Consider the following 15,134-nt stretch of genomic DNA (forward strand, 5'->3'; position numbering starts at 1 on the left):
GGGCGAATATGCTCTTCAACTTCGTACTTTATTTTGTCTTTTTAACTTTTTTTGATTCGAGCGTCACTGATGAGTCTTTTGTAGACGAAACGCGTGTCTGGCGCATATTCTAAATTTAGTCCTGGTATCTATGATGAGTTTATTCTCATGATATACCTTATTATTATGATTTATATTGTATAAAAGAAAACACTATCCCCAAAATAGAAGATTATTTAAAAGTCAAAAGTGAATCAACAGTAATAAGTAGAATGCTATTCAAAACATAATAACGTAAGAATGTGAGTCACATGACAAACTATCTCAAATTTGGAACAATAATTCAACAAACGTAATCTATGAAAACACAAATGACAGTCATACTACCGATTTTGTATGCTACATGCCTTGTTTCAACCAGCCACTGTCTTCCTTCAAAATTATTTCTCAGACCGAATAATGTTAATTGTTGCCATACGGATTGTGTGTCGTAATTTTTCATTATTTTACTTTAATTTGGATATTAGTTATATAACATTAGTTATATGAAAGTGAGATCTAACAGTGAACAAATATTTAAGCAAAACCGAGCGCAACAGCTAGGCTACCGAATTAGTCAAAAAAAATCCCACTGGACATTTTCAAGAAAGCAATTTAAAACCTTAATATCAAACAGAGTTATCAAATAAAAAGGGCTAACAGGTGAACATAACTGTAAGTCTAACCCTACTAAACGAAACCCTACTGAATTTTACATGTAATTAGTACGTGGCATATCGTATGAACAATTGAAAAATAGCAAACTATGGATACATGGTCCGGACTGGTTAACAGATGAGAAACAATGGCCGAATGAATTCACAATTGACAGTTAACTTATGTCCATAACTATTAGTGTCACAGTGGTAGTGTGGATTTTTTATCATATTTTAAATCAGTTATATATTTTATCATGTTTTATAGGTTAGTTCGAGACACCATTTATTATATTAGTTCATTTGCAGAGTAGTTTTCTTAAGTGTACCTTTATTCTATTGATTGCCAATTGATTGTTCATTGATCCATAAAATCTAACAGTTTACCTTGTAACATTTACCTATTATTGATTTTACTATCAGTACTCACTGTTCACTGGAGTAATAGGTATTCTTGTATTGTAATTGGTCTATTAAGCCTTGTCCTCAGTTTTGGTGGTAATGTCTTTGTTTTGATCTTGATACATTTGTATGTTTTGATGCACTTTGTTTTGATGGTAGTTTTGAATACAGAAATGGAGGATTGATGTCTTTGTTGTAAACTTGATATATTCGTATGGTTTGATGCACTTTGTGCTCATAGACTTTATATTGTGTTTGATTAGTAATTCCCTAAGTTCTATGGATTAGTATAGTGATGGAATTCATTCTGGAACAGGACATCATTACTTTATATGATAAGTTACAGTTAGTACTCTTTGAGGTGTCTTGGATGAACTTGATCCTTAACTTTAAAATTTTGGTAAGATTCCCAGCATTATGAAAAGTGTGTTTTGCGTGTTATATGAATCTGATTAATTCGAGAGATTTAAGTATAAATGTTTAATCCATTTTTTGACATGCAGTCATCACATTGGATATGGTATATCCAATGTGATGTAAGTAACAGTACAATTGTACTTGTCCTTAATGTTTTAGTATTGAAATAACATTACTTATTTGTTATTATAAAATCGAGATGAAAGATAAAGATTTGAATAGTTTAATATGAATTGTATAATGCCTTTAAGATTTAAAAGTCAGATTACTTATTATTGTCATACATTGTTTACACAACCATATTTAATATGAACCTCTGTTACTGTTACTGTAGAAGTCTGAAGATAGTTACTGTTAGTATTGTGTAGACTGTTGATGTTAGTTATTAAACTCAGTTCAACAGACTGGTGCGTTTGGGTATACTTTTGGAAATAGCATAACATATCGTGTTTAGGTAAGACAGTGAAGAACATTTGATATAATATAGAGTTATCTACCGTTGATATCTTTGCTATGGTTATTTGTAGTATATGGATTTACATAAATCTAGTGCTAGTTAGTTAATTGAAATAGTGTTATATTATCTTGACATTATAGTACTATGTTTAATTGCCAAAGCTGATTAATTTATATGAACAATAAGTGAATATTTGCAAGTGGTAACTATCATCATGCATGTCATGAAACCTTGTGTATTGATTTTGAATAAGAACTATAAACATTCAGTGTTCTTAATTTATGTTGATCTGCAGTGATGTTATAATAAATGTAACATAGTATGATATAGTAATTTTAGATTAATGTGTTTAATATGTATCTTGTTATAGTTTGTAGGGTTTATTATTATATGATTACATCATTGTTGAATAAAGAACTCTAGACTAAGATGAATTGGACTTTGTTTTTTGTACTGTCCAGAAATCACCTGTTACATTATTAGTTGTTGGGATGAAACTTAAGGCGTATTTGTTAGTGCAAAACCAGTTTTAGTTTGTTAAACTTTCCATTTGTAAATGAGAACCAGTTTGAAACTAGTTTCGAACCTAAACTGGTTTGCCGTTTGTTATTCTCAAACCCAAACTGGTTCCAGAAACTATTCAAACCATGTCCAAGGGTGGTTTGTGGTTTCGGTTTAGGGTTTACAATGGCGGCAATGTTGATACAGTGTAGTGGTCGCGAAAAAAATTATGCAGATTCTTTGGTCAAATTGATCATTTAGTGGATTTTCAATACTAATGTTCTAGTATCACCTTTTTGTGTTTGGTGTTTTTTAACTTCACATAGTTTTATATAGATAATTAATGTTAATTCTGAACACTATATGCATTTGTTATGTCATTTATTTGTTTCTGTTATTGCTATTTTTCTCAGTCTGGCAGTTACCTTCTTGTAAAAATTGACAATTAAAAAAGTTTTAAATTGTTAATTTTTATTTGTTGTAAATTGGAAAATAGTGAGGTGACGATTAATGTTTATGAGATAATAATCAGATAAATAAGTGTAAGCATTCCTAGAATTCATAACTGAAAAAAATCAAAATAGCCTATGAGAACAAAAGCTTATGAAATTGTTAGAATTGATAAAATTTGTGATTAAGTCGTCATTTCTAACTCAGTGATTTTTGGTATATATGTTGTTGCATTAATAAGCACAACTTATTGTGAAATAAAAAACTTGAGAATTGGCTCCATTCTCGAATTGGTATGAATACTGAAACATTTGACAGGTACCATGTTGAAGCTTTAAATTGTGATTAGGTATGGTGGACCACCTTTGATAATTCATTGATATTGGTATACAGTGTGCAAATCTCTTTTTAACATTTGACTGGGTGTGTCTGTCAGTATTTTACCAATAATTATTAAAAGATATTTTTTATTTTTGTGTCTAAATTCTAAGCAAAAATACACCTTCCTCTCTGCAGTGTCAAGGATTATTTAACACAAGTTTAAATTGATGCTAATTTTTAACGCCCAGTGACAAATATTGCATGCATGTTCAGGAAAACACGAAATTAAAAGTCTGGTATATAATGTAAGAATCAAGAGATGTGATATTATTGCTAATGAGGCAACTAACCAAATATGAAGTGGATGTAAGCAATTATAGGCAACCTTAAGGCCTTCAACAATGACGAAAACCAGATACTGTAAAGTCGTCTATAAAAGGCCATGAAAATGAAACATTCAAATGAAAAAACTAACGGCCTAACTATACAAAACAAAACAATTTAAAAAATATCAAATATGAGTTGAGACATAACCAACGACAACCATGCACTAAACAGGTTCATAAAGAATATGGCAGGGGTTGATATAATAAGGAAGATGTGGTATGATTGCCAATGAGACAAGACTTAAAAGAGACCAAATGACACAGCATAGGTCATCATATAGCCCTCAACAATAAGCAAAGCTCATACAACATAGTCGGCTATAAAAGAATCAGAAATCACAAATGTAAAACCATTCAAAGGAGAAAACTAAAAGCCTAATTAATGTACAAAATAAAGCGAACGAACACAGTAACAAACGACAACCACTGACTTACAGGTTCCTGACTTGGGATTGGCACATACATACAGAATGTGGCGGGTTATAACATGTACAAAGCACTCAATCCTCCCTAAAGCTGAAACAGTAGTGTGGTAGTATAAAAAGAAAAGAAACCGGCCAACTAACATTAAGACAATACTCAAAGCATACAACTAAAAGTATTTGCAACTATTAGAAGTTTGTTCAAAGCTAGCTGCAAGTGGTACTGCAATAAATATTGTTCCCCCAGACTGAAGCGTCTTCTGTACGTTGTATCCTTACATATACATTCATATACAATAAAAGACTTTGAAAAGTCGTAGTGCAAAGGTTTTGACCATCACATTTTTGTATAAGAAATAATAGTTAGGACTAAAAGATTTTCTTTAGGACCATCAGAGAAAAATGATTTTGAGAACTTTCTGATATCTTTGCTTTATACAAAAAAAATCACTTCGGTTACTTGAAAAAAAAATTGGATAAACTAAGATGACCTCAGTTTTTGATCAGCCATTTTCACAGGCACTTGTCCCAGGCACCTGTCTCAGTTTCATGTCATCGAACATAACAAAATTGTTATATTTATTGATTTTGTGTAGAATATCTTCAGAAGAGGTCCAAATTCATTTTTTTTGGATTCTTTACCAAAAGACATTCTGGAGATGTACAGAAGAGACCAACCGTGATGCCCAAGTAGTTTTGACATCATGTTTTTTTAGATAAACTTTACATTTGTTGAAAAATATCTCAACCAAAACTAGTTTTGAAACCTAAACCAAAACCAATCAAAACCAGTTTTAAACCAAAACCTAAAACTAAAACCAGTTTTTCTGTAACAAATTCACCTTTAACATACGCCAGATGACTTTATACGGACGAAAAACTTGTGTTGAACGTAATCAATGTTGATAGATACCACCCATTCAACAAAATTGCGCGTATCTTTATTTTTCCCTGCCGTTCTTATGTTCCTAATAGTAGTAGACGGACCTCAACATGTCTAACACCAAGTGAGATAAACACTACAATAATAAAGTTGATTGAAGCTGTGCAACAACAAAGATACAGAGATGTTTTAAGCGCTTGTGCTCAAAGCTTGATAGGTCAATTCCTAATGTATCTGGACAAAGAAAGATTAATACGTTGTGTGGGACGCACTAATAACACATCACTTCAAGGGAATACGAAATTCCCGTATTTAATACCAATAAAGCATAGACTTGCAAAGTTACTTATACATGACATTAACATTGAACATTTGCATTCCGCTCATTACATGTTTTACCCCCACCACATTCTGTATATTTGATGCCTAATTTGAAAATGCATAAGTTGTCGAAAAGTAACAGGAGTTGCCCAAATGGCACCAGATCCCCCTCTCTACAAATGATAGATTATTGTCCGAATAACTATTAACCTTGAAATAGTTCCAGGTATGACTCAAAAATCGTTCAATGACATGCTAACTTTTAGAAGATTCATAAGTAGGAAATCCATACCCAGATTTATGATAACCGACAACTCTACCACCTTTGTTACCGCCAAAGAGGTAATATGTAATTTAACGAGTTCTAAATCTTTATATAACAAATTAAGCAAATATGGAACCACATGAAAATTCATACCAAAACATGTCCAATGGTACAACGGATATTGGTAAATACTGGTTCATTAAAAATTGTCCTAAAAAGATTTTTTGGACGTGCAAGTATAGATCTTGTAAAAGACATTAGCTGTCGAAATCGAAGCAAACCTTAACAATAGACCGCTTACCTATATATCTTCGAGCATTGACAATACATAGCTGCTTATCCCGTTGCATCTATATAATTAAGGGATGACTGTTATATATTTTCTATCTATGAAGACATAACATCAAAACTGTGGTGCACAGTGAAAAACCCGCGTAGCGTGGTATTTTAAAGTGTGCATTACATTTTTATGTTATTTTGAATAGACAGAAAATATTACAGTTATTTTTTATAATTTAATTCTAAATTCCATTTTAAACCAGAGTAAACCATGCAAAACGTTGATGACGGCAGGCTCAAATGACAAAATTATGTCTATAAGCTAATAAACATAACAACGTCAGCCAATCAGAAGATGTGTTACATTCAAAACTAAATCATTATATAAATCTTTCCCGTATCAATTTCTTACAGATGATCGAGACTGTTATAGTACTGATTGTACAAACTATGATACTATGAATGGTCAAGCGACAAAGAGATTCCTTTTCATCTCATTGAATCGATTGGAGATGTTGATGAAGCAGCTAATTATTGGTACAATCTATTTCTAAGCACTCTAGAGAAACATGCTCCTATGAAAATTAAAAGGGTAAAAAATATCCAACAACCAGAGTGGTGGACTTCTGATATAAATAGCGCTAGACACCAAAGAGATCATTTTCACAGAATTAATGATATATATAATTATAAGATTTGGCGTAATAAGGTTACATTTTTAGTAGAACAAGCAAAGAAAAAATATTTTCAAAATGCTATTTCAAATTGTAAAGATAGTAAAACTATTTGGAAGTATGTCAAAAGTCTTAATCCTAAAAAAATACATAATAATATCACGCATTTAGAATATAAAAATAATGTTATTCAAAATGATGTTGATATAGCAAATACATTTAATTTGCATTTCACAAATATTGCTGAAGGTTTAGTTGATAACAAATTATGTAATAGTGATGATGGTGCCAATTTTGATGCACTCAATAAATTTGTAAAATCAAAGTTACAAAGGGGTAGTGAAAAATTCATTATACCAGAAATGAGTATTTTAGATGTAAATATGTATTTAAAAAAACTTGACAAGTCGAAAGCAACTGGTTTAGATGATGTCGGACCAAATATTTTGAGTATGTGCAGCGATGTCATAGCACCAGCCTTGACATATATATTTAATCTAAGTATCAAATGTGGTAAATTTCCAAGTATTTTTAAAACTGCAAGAGTATGCCCAATTTTTAAAAGTGGCGATGCCTGTAATCCTGATAATTATAGACCAATAGCAGTTTTGCCTTGTCTCTCTAAAATCATAGAACGACATATAGCTAATAGTTTGTATATATGTTTAAATAGCAATGACCTTCTTAATACTACACAGTCAGGTTTCAGACCTAAGCATTCGTGTACTACTGCACTTACTAAATTAGTAGATGAATGGTTAGCAAATATAGATAATGGAGAGATAAACGGAGTTATATTTTTTAGATTTAAAGAAAGCTTTTGATCTGGTTAATCATATAATTTTATTGAAAAAACTTGAATATATTATGTTTCAAATAGTACACTAGACTGGTTTAAGTCATACTTGTTTGAACGAAGTCAACAAGTTAAGGTCAATAACGTCATGTCTAATACTAAATGCATAAAAACTGGTGTACCACAAGGTTCTATCCTGGGCCCTCTGTTATTTATTTTATATATCAATGATGTACCACTTAATATAGAACATTCATTAATAGATTTATATGCAGATGATTCTACATTACATTGTAGAGGTAACTTAAATGATGTAATTCAGATAGCTTCTAACCTTCAAAATGATATTCATGTTATTGAAAACTGGTGTTTGCAAAATTGTATGAAATTAAATGCCAAAAAGTGTAAATCAATGATTATTGGTTCAAAACAAAGGCTTTGTTTAACTGGAAACAGTTTAGATATAAATATTTCAAATGAACAAATAGAAAATGTAGATTGTGAAAAACTACTTGGTTTATATATTGACAAAAACTTAAATTGGAATCAGCAAATAGATAAAATGTCAATTACTATATCAAATAGAATCAACTTATTACAAAAGATAAGAAAATATTTACCTATGCATATACGTATTATCTATTTTAATGCTTATAGTCTGCCATTATTTGATTATTGTTGCAATATATGGGGAAGTTGTTGTGAAAGTGGAATAAATAAACTTAATAAATTATTAAAGAAATCTGCTACGGTTATAGTAGAAGCTGACATAATGACATCATCCAGTTTATTGTTTAAAAGTTTACACTGGTTAAATGTGGAAAAAACGAATTCAATACCAAAAGGCAATACTTGTATTTAAATCAGTTAATGGCATGGTTCCTAACTATTTAGAAGAAAATTTTCATTTTACTAATAATCAAAACTATAACTTACGTTCAGCTGATGAAAAACTATTAAATCTTCCAAAACCAAAAACAATTTTTTTAAAGAAAACATTTACATATTCAGGTTCTCAAATATGGAACAGTTTACCAAATGAAATCAAAATGAGTGATACACTTGTATCTTTTAAAACAAAATGTTACAAATTTTTCATCAATTGTGCAAATTAATATGCATTTTCATTATTATTTCAATACAATTGTATATTGTGTATAATATAACTTTATTATACTGTTTGTACTTATAACTATGTTATTATTTTTTTGAGGACTCTCAGGAAGATTAGTTTTAACTAATGGGATCATCCTCTTGAAATAAAGATTATTTATTTATTTATTTAAAGAGATTCCGTCTTATAAAACAATTCTTAGCAATATGGAAACACGAATATCTGATATCTTTACGAGAATATAATCGAGTGTCTGGATATAACAATAAAAATGAAAAAATAGGAGAAGTAGTTCAAATAAACGTTCTACAAGCTGTCGTTGTATTCTTTTCATGCGCACAAGTCCAAATTGTATATTGTTATCAAGTTTATGAGGGAAAACAGTACGAGACGAAGTTCTCGACACAAATTTACAGATCATCTCAATGTTTTCGTTTCTCACCCCAGACTACAAAATTGCATGCCCTGTCTTAAAAAACCCAGATTCTATCATAATTAAATGTTATGACAGTGTACGAACTAGCTTTGTGCTAATGAAGAATGTATATTAACAATAGCTTGTTTTAGGACATCTTCGCTAGCCAAGGGTTACGATCCACTCCCGCTCTAGAGAGAGCGGGAGTGGATCGTAACCCTTGGCTAGCGAAGATGGTTTTAGGACGGATGTACAGATCATTTAAATCACAGATATACAGTTGATAAAAAAGGAAATTTATGGTATGATTGCCAATGAGACAACTCTCCTCAAGAGACCAAAATGACACAGAAATTAACAAATATAGGTCACCATACGGCCTTCAAATTAACTGTGCTCTTATAAAAAACTTAGATCGAAAACCGGTGCCTTTTCTAGAAGACATTGGATCGCTGGAATTAAAAACATTTGTCGAACATAACGAATTAATAGACGTGTGGAGAAACGATTTCCTAAAGACAAACAATATACTTTTTGTCGAGGTAACTCAAGGTCACGAATTGATTACATCTTTGTAAGTAGTGAGCTTCAATATAAATCGCAACAGGCAAAAATAGTTTATTTCCCGTTCAGTGACCACGACGGTGTATTCATGAAATTAAAAACAAATGAACCAGAACGCGGTCCCGGAACGTGGAAAATGAACTCATCAGTTATTCAATCAGACTTATTTAGAAATACTTTCGAAAGCTTTTGGGAAAACTGGAAATTAAAAAAAAATAAGTTCGCAAATAGTCTTGAATGGTGGGAGGAAACTAAGATAAAAATCAAAAGTCTTACTATAGAAGTGGCAAAGCAATTAAACGATACAGAAAAACAAATAAGGGAGTGGAAAAAAAAAATGGATAAAATTACGGGATCCGATCTTACAAATAATGAAAACGAATTGAATGATTTAAAAGTTAAAATAAAAGACTATTATGACAAAAAAGCCGAGGCAGTAAGAATTAGGTCGAAGGTTAATTGGTACGAGAAAGGCGAAAAATCTACAGGGTACTTCTTAAATCTAGAAAAAAAGAGGGGCGCGGAACAATTATGGTCTAGAATAAAAGGTGCAGACGGAAAGTATAAAGATGATATAGAATCTATTTTAGAAGAACAAGTATCTTTCTACAAAAAAATATTTACGTCCGAGGGGTGGGATAGGGAGGCGGCAGAAAATCTATTACAGAATATAGATCATAAACTTACCGAAGAAAATAAAAAAATGTGTGAAATGGAAATAACTTTGGATGAAATAAGTAAGGCCATTACAATCTTGAAACCTGATAAATCCCCTGGGGAAGACGGAATTGTAAATGAATTTTACAAAATATATTGGTATTTGATAAAGGAAGACTTCGTGGCGGTTATTAAGGATATCTTTGACAACAATTTGCTCTGTGAATCTCAATATAGAGGTATGATCACGCTTATGTTTAAGTCTGGGGAGAGAGAAGACATAAAAAATTGGCGTCCTATAACGCTCTTGAACACGGACTATAAAATTATTTCCAAAGTACTCGCGGAAAGATAAAAAAATGTATTACCGCAAATAATTGATTTCGATCAAAAAGGGTTTGTCAAAGGGCGCAACATTTTTCAAGGCAATAGATTACTACAAGATGTAATAGATTTTTGTGAATTAGAAGATGAGGAGGGTGCAATATTATTTTTGGATCAACAAAAAGCATTTGATAGGGCGGAATGGGAATGGATCGATTTTTGTCTATTAAAATTTGGGTTTGGGGAAAAATTCCGGAGTTGGGTAAAAATGCTTTTCATTAACGCCAAGACGTGTATTCATACGAATGGGTTTACTTCTAGATTCGTAGGCATAACCCGTTCAATTCGTCAAGGGTGCCCAATAGCCCCGATGCTATATATCCTGCAAGCAGAACCACTTGCAGCTTCAATTAGAAACAATCCTAATATAGAAGGAATAAAACTTCCTACTAGAACGGGGGACTATATTGAAACAAAGCTAAATATGTTTGCTGACGATACTCAACTCTTTAATAAAAGTGAGGAGTCTATCGAAGAAACATTTAAAATTTTAAAACTGTACGAAAATGCTTCGGGGGCTAAAATGAATATGGATAAGACTGTTGGCATGTATTTAGGCAAGTGGCGAAATAAAAAACCAAAATTTAACAAAATTAAATGGTCTAAGCGTCCTGTGAAAGCATTAGGGGTACAACATGGATACGGGATAGACTAAGATCAAATTTGGTTAGAAAAAATAAATAAGATAAAAAGCTGTATGAAAGTTTGGAAATCAAGAGATCTCACATTTACGGGAAAAGTTTTAATTATTAAATCCTTTGTACTGTCTGTCATTGGATACGAAACTGAAATGAGAGGTATCCCGGAGATATACGAAAAACAAATAAATAATATTATATGGTCCTTTTTATGGGATGGGAAAACAAACCAAATCGCTAGAAGAGTGTGCTGTTTACCGAAAGAAAAAGGGGGGATAGGAATGATAAACTTAAGGGACTTTATTAAATCAAAACAGGTGAAAAGTATGTACAGTATTGTCAACTCAAAAACACAAAAATGGAATGCAATAGAAAAATACTGGTTAACGTCACTAGACGAAAAATATGATACAGATTTCTTGATATGTTCTTGTTCGGACACTACATGTTTTAGGCAAATACAAATGTCCAAATATTATAAAGAACTTTTAATTTCCTGGTCTGACTTACAGAAAATCCAAACATCGGTCACGAAAGAGGACCTTTTAGAAGAAAATATATTCGGCAATTTTAAATTTAAGTTCAAGGGACATGCATTATATTATGCAAATTTTGCCTCCAGTGGAATAAAAAAAATTAAAGATATATGGGACTTAGACAATAAATCCTTTAAAACTTCTTTTGATATTTTTAACCGTGTTAAAGATAAAAGGAATTGGATTGCACAATATAGCCGCATTAAATCTTCGCTAACACATTAACAAATTGACGTTTTAAAAAACAGACTCTAGCATGCAAAGTCACTCTGATAGACCTATAAAATTAATAAATTCTTGTCAATTTATAAAAAATGGAGTTGTCGTCGATGCCATAAAAATATGCCTTAAAGATATAAGATACTTCTATGAGAATAAAACAGCTCCAAAAAGCCAGTTTAAGTGGAATTTACAATTTGGGAATGAGCTACCATTGGAATCCATTTGGGAAATCTTGAATAAGAATTTAGCTAATAGGAAAACTAAACAACTTCAATGGAAGTTACTACATAATATAATTTACACTGAAGAAAAATTACAAAAATGAATCGCTCAAACGGAAAGTGTCACTTTTGCAATGAAAAAGAATCACTTTTTCATCTTTTTATTTATTGTAAACTGGTGGAAGACGTTTGGCGGGAGATTTTTAAGAAAATATGGGATTTTTGTTCACAGTTAAATATCGAAAAATTACAAAAATCGGAAACAAGTATAATATTTGGGGTCATTAATGCAGATGCATCTTATACCCAAATTTTAGATACGGTACTTCTAATCACGAAATGGGTTATCTGGAAAACTAGAAATATCGCAAAATATCAAAATAAAGGGATAAGTAAATCGTTGATTTTAAATATGATAAAACAGAAATGCAATTTATGCTCAAATATTTTAAACCGAATACAAAAAACGAAGCCTTTTCTAGTATGTGTGACATTTTTTGTATATAAATATACATTGTGTGTGGTCAGGTCAGTGCAATGACCTCTTTGATACTGATTGAATAATAATATGTATACTCTCAGCTCCCTATGTACATGTAATTTCTATTGTGTATGTAATTCATGTTTATCATCTAATTGTAACAAGACATGTTGTATCAACAGGTTAATTTCATAAACAAATAATTACATTAGATGTAAGTTTCATTATAATACGTTATTCTGATTGGCTAACATGTTATTCCGTAAACAATTGCATCAGACAATAACATTTATCATGCATGATGACACGAGGTCCCACAAAAAAGTGCACAGGTGAATTAAATAAAACTGGATAAAAATCGTGTTTTCATGATTTTAGCTTTAAAAAATGTAGTTATAAGTATTGAATACTTCTTTTTGAAACTTTATAGGGTGGTAAAAGCGTTGACCGTGCGTACATTTTTAGAATGAAGCGCTTCCGCGCTTCATACAAAATGTACTTCGGTCAACGCTTTTACCACCCAATAAATTTACAAAAAGAAGCATTCAATTTTTAAATATTTACTCACCATATCTTTGAAATAAAACCTTTTGGAAATCAAAAATCATTAAATAATCCATTTGTTTATGAATGAACTACTGTAACACGTCCCTTTAACAAATCGCACGTGGTAAATAATCACATGACCAGAATTTAAATGTAAATAATTACATTAGATGTAAGTTTCATTATAATACGTTATTCTGATTGGCTAACATGTTATTTCGTAAACAATTGCATCAGACAATAGCATTTATCATGCATGATGACACGAGGTCCCACAAAAAAGTGCACAGGTGAATTATAAATAAAACTGGATAAAAATCGTGTTTTCATGATTTTAGCTATAAAAATGTAATTATAAGTATTGAATACTTCTTTTTGAAACTTTATAGGGTTGTAAAAGCGTTGACCGTGTGTACATTTTTAGAATGAAGCGCTTCCGCGCTTAATACAAAATGTACTTCGGTCAACGCTTTTACCACCCAATAAATTTACAAAAAGAAGCATTCAATTCTTAATTGAAATTAACATAACAAAAGACTTGATGTACGGTAACTTTGAAACTGCTTAATAAATACAGGTAGCTTTTGTGAGAAATAAAGATACAAAACAAACTTTATTTAAAAAAATTAAATATGGTGAGAGGTAAAGATATATAGATCGATAATGATTGCAGGTACATGTACATTTGTACAAGGACAGATAATATTTTTACTGAGGGTTGATGTTAATAATTTATAGTGGGAGTTTTTTTTCTCATTTGATTTTTCCCCGACAAATGAGACTGTAACAATTGGGGACCCCTTAGTTGCTCCCCTGGGCAACTGAGGGTTGATGTAACAGGCGATTGTTAATAAAATATGTTTTATATTTTAAAACAAAACAAAAAAACAATGAGCAAAGCCCATAAAAGTGCCTATTTACCAATACATGAAATAGCTTAGCACTAAAACCATATAACTTTATCATTCAATTCATTATTTCTTATTACATTTTTCAAATCCTTTAAAGATATTATCTAAATGATGTCACAAGACATTATATCCGTTTCAGAACTCCTCAGTGCATTATTGTTATTTAAGGCATTCCATGTGTAAGGATACAAAAGTGACTTCAAATTCACGTGGCAGAGTTGTCTCCCACATCCAATGTCTACACGTGAAAATTAGTAAAAACAAATTTCCTTTATTAATTGAACCCGAACTAAGATATATTTCAAATCGTTATATAAAAAGTAAATCTCAAAAATACTGAACTACGAGGAAAATTTTAAACGGAAAGTCCCTAGTCAAATGGCAAAATCAAATGATAAAACACATCAAACGAATGTAATAATCTTGACTTGGTACAGTCATTTTTAAATGTAGAATGTGGTGGATGGAACCTAATTTTATAGCGCTAATCCTCTCCCTTGTATGACAGTCTTATCAAATAACCGCAAAGACTATATTTGCATAATCAAAGAACTTGTAGAAATGAACAGACCGAAGTGCAAAAAAACTAAGTTGACAGTAATCCGTATATATGAATGTAGCTAGATCAAAGAAGGTAAGGAATATATGCTTAAAGAACCGATTAATTTGATGCAAAGATTTTTTTTTTCTTTAAACTAAGCAACTTATACTTTACAAATTCAAACATACCTACTCTGATATACACATTAAATGAGAATACCACAATTGAGACGACATGTGCTTATAAAATTGTAAATCAATTATTTAAAAGATTCTAACGAACAACTTACCATGTAAATAAATATGTGTCTTGAGTTTCGTAATTAGCACATTCACAAAGAGTAACTCGTTGTGTTCATGTATTCATGGAAAAATAATAGTTCTATGTTGAATGTACACGTGACAATATGCAGATCGGCGTATTCCTAAATTAAGTTTTATTAATTAGATTATTTTTACGTATAAAGGTTATTTTCGCGGTTGTACAATTTCGCAATTTTTGTTTTTGTGCGAATTCAAAACATTTTATAAAAGAATGCCTTTGCATTTAGACTTTTAATTGGCGAGATTTATTTTGCCAATTTTATTCTATCCATGAAAATAAGCGAAAAGTTACACCCTGCGAAAATAACCCGCTATGCTGTACAATACTTTGGG

The sequence above is a fragment of the Mytilus trossulus genome, chromosome 14, assembly GCF_036588685.1.
Source record: "Mytilus trossulus isolate FHL-02 chromosome 14, PNRI_Mtr1.1.1.hap1, whole genome shotgun sequence".
NCBI lineage: Eukaryota > Metazoa > Mollusca > Bivalvia > Mytilida > Mytilidae > Mytilus > Mytilus trossulus.